The 6,621-nt window shown below is 38.4% G+C and overlaps 1 non-coding gene across 1 annotated transcript; it reads left to right on the top strand.

Moving 5' to 3' along the window:
• Positions 1-466: 466 nt before the first annotated feature.
• Positions 467-540, top strand: TRNAI-UAU (transfer RNA isoleucine (anticodon UAU)). Its single transcript has one exon. It is a non-coding gene; the product is annotated as a tRNA-Ile (tRNA).
• Positions 541-6,621: the final 6,081 nt, after the last annotated feature.

Below are 6,621 nucleotides of genomic sequence, written 5' to 3'. Positions count from 1 at the left end.
TATTCTATTAATACAAACTCTTGGTTAACCTAAGTTACTCCAACAGAGGTTTCCTTTTGACAGTTTAAGTGAAAGTGGGTATTCAAATGTCTTTTCAAACAATGCGATCCCTTTTTGGAATATCAGGCAAAAGTGACACAGAAGTGTTTCAAACCTATTGATTATGTATGTTAAAAAAACAAAAAAGACATGAGAAATAGAAGAAAGAAGAAGAAGAAGGGTGTTTGGTTTGGTTGGTGTTAGTGGGGTTTAAATTTGGGCATGCGAACCATGGCTTCAACCAATAGAAAAAGTCGTTGGAAAAGATGGTGTTGTTAAATTTTTTTTTATATATATATATAAAGGAGCTCTAAGTTTAAGGCCTTTAAATAATGTTTGATGATCGCAACAATAAATGGTTTTAGAACCATGCCTAAAGTTGGCAGCATTGCATGATTTAATTAATTCAAAACTTCAATATTCGTTGGGTCCCGTAGCTCAGTTGGTTAGAGCGTTGGTCTTATGAGCCGAAGGTCGCGGGTTCGAGCCCCGCCGGGACCACTTTTTTGCTCATCTGTATTACTCTCTCATTTGGAGAAAGAGAAAAAGAAACACCGAAAAAAGCGTGATTCTACGAAGTTGGGGCTAATATTTAAAAATCCAGCGCAAGGAAGATGGCGTTAGAAACAAAAAAGAAAACGTTAAAATCCCATTAAATAAACATCGGTTCGAACTCGCGAATCTTTTTGCTTCTCACTCTTACAAGGGAATATAATAGTAACACGACAAAGAGTAACTCCTATCGTCAGACGGGTAAAGTGTCCCAAACAAATCGGACATTTTGTGCGTATTTTGTTTTGCATTTTCTTATTTTTTCCAGAACCGCCACTAAAACAACCTTTTTTTTAATTTTTTGCCGTACGTTTAACCTCGTTCGACGCTGTGGCGTCGGATGATACAGTGTTTTGACAAGACAAAATAAAAGTTAGTGGTAATAAGTAGGAACCAAAGAAAAGTTTATGTACATGATATTAACCAATCAATATTGTAAAATCTACACGCACATTCATGTTTTCTTGAAAACTGAGAACACTTTTAATAAAGAAAGAAGCATAAATTAAAGATAAGAGTAATTTTAAATATATTTAAAGTACTTTTTTGTTTTTCAACATGGATATAGATCACTACTATCGTAACATCTTGGATCCTTGGAGCAGGAGCGGAGCAGCTACAACTGGGGTTGATAAGAGATTTATTTGAATCCAGTTTAGTTTAGAATCATTTGAATTTGTTTATTTGGATTTGAATATTTTTATCGTGTAATGTATTTATCTTGGATCCAAAATAGATTTAGGGTTTCTCTTGTTTCCCTATAAATATTCATTATATGGGTTTTCCAAGAAGAGTTGATGAATTAAGTTATTATTATTTTTCTTGAATTTATGCGTTACTTTTCCTGATTTTACATTGCTTATGCTTTCATAACCTAATCCTTACAGAACTAGTTTAACTTAATCGTTTCGTGAATAGTGTTTTTCCAATTTGCATCAACCCTTCAACCTTGTATGTCTGGATGTGCTTGCCAAAGGGTTCAACATATGGGTTATGTTGCATCGACAAGAAAATGTCATATATTTACTTTCGGCCTTCTCAAGATTTTTATCTGTCTCGCCCAAAGGCTATCAGACTGTGTTGGCAAGGGCTACTTTCTGATTTCCTACGATGCTGAAGTTTGTCAGGAGTTTAATTTAGGGATGGCAATCAGGTCGGGTTGGCGGGTCAGGTCAACAAGTTGGCGGGTCAGCATACCTCAACACGAACCCGACCCATTTATTAAACGGGGTCGGCTGTGGCAAACACTAACCCAACCCATTTATTAAATGGGTAACCCGACATGACATGGTTAACCCGTTTAATAAACGGGTCGGGTCGGGTAAACTGGTTGGTGGGTTAGCGGGTTGGGTTCGGGTAAACGGGTTGGTGGGTCACGTACGAGTAAACGGGTTGGCGGGCAGGTGGAGGCCGGGTAAACGGGTGGGTTGGAAGGATGGGTTCGGGTTAACCCGCCCGCCTAACCCGTTTATTAAACGGGTCAGCCGGGTTGGCAGATTGGCATACCCCTAACACGAACCCGACCCGTTTAATAAACAGGTTAGGCAGGTCGACCCGTTTACGACACGAACCTGTTTAAGACAAACCCTAACCCGGCTAAAAAGCGGGTTTTGCCACCCCTAGTTTAATTACGATGAGAAACCCTTCTCTGTTTTGGTATTCCAATATTATTGAGAACTCTATTCTTCTCGCCAGCCCATCCTGCACCTGATAATGGGTGGTCAATGGTGGAGTCAAGAAGGACCTCCCCGCATATATATATATATATATATATATATATATATATATATATTGTCATACCTCCCCTGCACCGACTGTCCCTGCCAGTTTACCTAGCCCAGGATATCTTCTGATTCATATCCCCACGGTCGGTCTCAGGCTATGGTGCAGTGGTGGTCTCTCTTGGGACAATGGATTCAAAAGATCCGAACTCTTCTAATTCGAAAGATGGTGGCTGTGGGAGCGGTCCCTGAAAGACTGTTGCTGAGATCTAGAAGGACCCGAAATTCACTGACAGACATTTAGTCTTTAGTGTGGCAGAAATTCATCAAAGATCAAGACCTAGGCAAAGGAGTCTCATCTTGTGAAATTCACCTCCATCCAGACATGGGGGAGGAGCTTTCTTCAGCCTCTCCTGGGGATAATATCTCTACCCTTACGGGCCATTACAATCAAATCTCCACCCTGATATCTTAATGGCGTATTAGAGAGGAAATAAAGTTGAGTCAAAGAGTGCGCCTTAGCTGGTTGGGATGGGGTGGCTCTTACACAAAATTCTTCCACCAATCGACTTAGGAGCACCGACGCATTAAAAAAATTGAGATCTTGTGGGTTGGGCCCAGTGCTTCTGACGAGCTCATTCTTTCTTCCCTTACCCACCGTTTTAGGGCTTTTTATTGTGCTCTCTCCTCTTTGTCTGATGATCTATATGTCAAGATCCTGGAGGAAGACAAATGGGTCATTCAATGCCCATTCTTGACTCTCAAGATCCGCGAGGCTGTTTGGAGCTTATTGAAATGGGAGGGTGTTGCATGTTCTCCCCCGAAGATGCACAGTTTGCTACAGTGCATGTTCGGGTCCTAATGAGCGCCACATATATAAGCACATGGGGCTCGTATCACCGTGTGTGTCGGCATCACCCAACATCGGAGTCTAGTGCGGTTGCAACGACTTAAGTATATCCTTTCCTGCTATTCTCGTCAAGAAACAACGGTTCAAAAAAAGGACAAAAATACCCTCCATCCAAAAAAGGAAAATGACAGTTCGAAAAAAGGACAAAAATGTTCATCCAGAAAGTCGATGATGATGTTAACTCTTCAAAGTCCAAACATTCTGTTTTCGCCCTAAGCAGTAAACTTTTGCATCATCTGTTGTAACAGGAGCTCCCTTTGATGATGCACCTTTTACCGTGGTCTGCTGCCGTCGGAGCAGTCGTTGCCATCGTCTCGAGTCCAAATTCTCGCCTTGGTTTTTAGCTTGTGTTACAACACATTGTAGCCTTCTCATTCTTGCTTTGTGTTACAAAACATTCTTGGGTTCGTTCCTACCTCATGAAGATAACTGTAAATCGATCGACTGGTTCGATCATTGGTGGGCGTCATAGGGGCATTTGTCGGTCATCTCTTTTGACAATATTCTCTTCTTTTTCATTTTCGTTAGGCAGTATGGAAAAAAGAAATGACACACAAACATTCTAACAAGTGCCATTAAGGCATCGTGAGTACCTTTCCATGTCATGCTATTGTTGAAGAATGTATGTCGTTGTGAGTGCCATTAAGGCATTGTTTTGTTATTGCAGGTCGATCTTGTCCTTTCGACGATTGGAAACTTAACGATATTTGTAAGACGCTAGAACCTGTTGACAAGAATGCTTGTTTATAGATGCGAGGAAGGGTCTCTACCCCATCCGGTATCGTCCATTCACTCAGTATATGCAATGTATCGCAAATCGAGATTTTAGTAACATACTACTGATTTGTGAGATATTGTTTTGTTTGTTAATATCAATTTATAAGCTATTATGCTGAATTTTCGTATTGATTTATAATATATTTTGCGATATGTATATCGATTTATAAGATATTATGTATTTTGTAGTGTCGATTTGTAAGCTATTATGCTGAATTTCTGAATTGATTTATAATATAATTTGTGATATGTATATCGATTTGTAAGATATTATGTGTTTTGTAGTGTTGATTTGTAAGAAATCAGTATCAAGTTGTAAATTGATTTGTAGTTTACCAATAAATATCGTATCGATTTATTTTTCCTTTCACTTTTTCATCTTTTATCAGTCATTATGTAAATAGCTATATAACATATCATTGACATAGACAAATTTCGTAATAGAAAATCGCGATAGGACAAAAGTGTTTCAGCCTTTATCAATGTTTGTGCAAATCGTTTCATCATTTTACCAATCATTGTGTAAATCGCGATGCTACAAATCATTTTGGACATAAGAAGTAGAATAAAGAAGTAGGAGAAGAAAAAAGAATGACATAAAAAAAGAAGAAGAAGAGGTACACGTGGGTAAAACCCTAACTTATGTAAAACCCTAATATAGATCAGTGTAAAACCCTGTTCTATGCAATACCCTGCCCGACCCGTTCTTCAGGTCTAAAACCCTAATCTATTTAACCTATCTTGCTCTTTTCTGTGGCAGCGCAATTTTTTCTTCTTCAATCCCTTTTTTCTCCTCCACCTTATCTTCTTCTTCTTTTTCTCCTTCTCTCCTGTAATTTTCTTTCTTCTTTGTTCTTCTATGTTCCTTTTACCTGTGTTGATATCCTAGTTATTTAACGCCGTGAGGAAAGATCTGGATAATCTTCGATGATGATTATTGTGGTTATCTTCTTTGTATATATCCTTCACAGTTGGAAAAATATTTGCCTAATCTTCGATATACTTTGTGACAAATATGCTACAGTTGTGCGGATTCATCTTCTCTGCCTGTTGGCATCCATACCTTATGCAGCTTTGTCAGCTCTGCCTCCATATGTTTCTCTAAAGTAATGCACAAGAGTGGTGAGGAAAATGGTGTAGTGGGCTGCAATTACTAATGTGTTTGTTTGCTTGCAGAGAATGTATCCACAACTGCACATAGAATTGCTTTGCAACAAGAAATGAACTTGACGATGAACGTCGGTTTCATGTTGGTGATAAACGTGGGCTGCAATACTAATATTTTTTATAAATGAATGTGGTTGTAAATCATGTGAATTTGTAGTTATGAAGTTACCGCGACAACAATATGTCTTTGTTTGTGCTTGTGAATGAAATCGATTTGTATTTAAGTAGTTAACTTTATTTGTATTCAAATTACCACGAAATCGATTTGTATTTAAATAGCCAAGAATTATCTTTATTTATGTGAGAGTCTTTTATCAATATCATTTTCATTAATTGCTTTTATGATACCGAGAACAAATTTCTTTCTTTTTATATCAAGGAAATGGATAGCTTTCTTGAAGAAACTCAATAGCAATAAATTTGATTTTGATCCTAGATTCTACGAAACTAGCCCAGTTAGAGGTAATACTCAAGGTAGAAGAGGAAATGTTTTTATATAAATGTGCTTATTTTCAATTATCTTGAATCAACTACAATTTTATCTTATTGACAATACTTTTCAAATTATCCTAACATGAAGTGAGAACTTGATGTCTATTTTGATATATCATGTCGTTGTTGTTATCCCGTTTTAGGACTAGATAACGGGAGTTTTCAAGATCCATCCCTTCTTGTTTTGATTTGAGCGCTCAGGCTCTCAGATTCGCATACTTTCCTGCGCTCCCCACTGTCCCACCATAGACAGTTCTTGTTCAGGGTAAGGGTTAAACCTGAATTGTTCCTACAAAAGGTCAATTGTTTTAAAAATTGATTCAGTCTTAGCAATGAGACGTTCAAGATCAATCCATTTTCAATCTTTAGGGAACCCCCTTTCTTCCTTTTGCGAACCCCTCTCGGATTTATTGTGCAAAATTCGAAGGTCCCATCATGATTTTTTCATTCGAGGATTCCGTTGTTCCTTTCAGGTTAAGGGTTAAGTCTGAACCTCATTTTTTCACAAGATATCGCCCCCTTTCAGATTAAGGGTTAAGCTTGAACCTCATTTTTCTATGAGGTATCGTCCCTTTCAAGTTAAGGGTTAAGCCTGAACCTCATTTTTTCACGAGGCATCGTCCCTTTCAGGTTAAGGGTTAAGCCTGAGCCTCATTTTTCCATGAGGTATCGTCCCCTTTCAGGTTAAGGGTTAAGCCTGAACCTCGTTTTTCCATGAGATATCGTCCTCTTTCAGATTAAGGGTTAAGCCTGAGACTCATTCTTCCTTGAGGTATCGTCCCTTTCAGGTTGAGGGTCAAACCTGAACCTCATTTTTTCATGATGTATCGTCCCCTTCAGGTTAAGGGTTAAGCATGAATCTCATTCTTTCATGAGATATTTTTCGTTCTATCCAGGTTAAGGGCAAAACCTGAGCTTCGTCTCGATGAGGTGAATCTTCTTTTTTATTCTTCATTTCATATC

This window comes from Nuphar pumila, chromosome 3 (genome assembly GCF_984573655.1).
Source record: "Nuphar pumila chromosome 3, dmNupPumi1.hap1.1, whole genome shotgun sequence".
In the NCBI taxonomy this organism is placed as follows: domain Eukaryota; kingdom Viridiplantae; phylum Streptophyta; class Magnoliopsida; order Nymphaeales; family Nymphaeaceae; genus Nuphar; species Nuphar pumila.
Note: the sequence above shows the minus strand (reverse complement) of the source record. Positions and strands in the feature narration are given on the sequence as shown.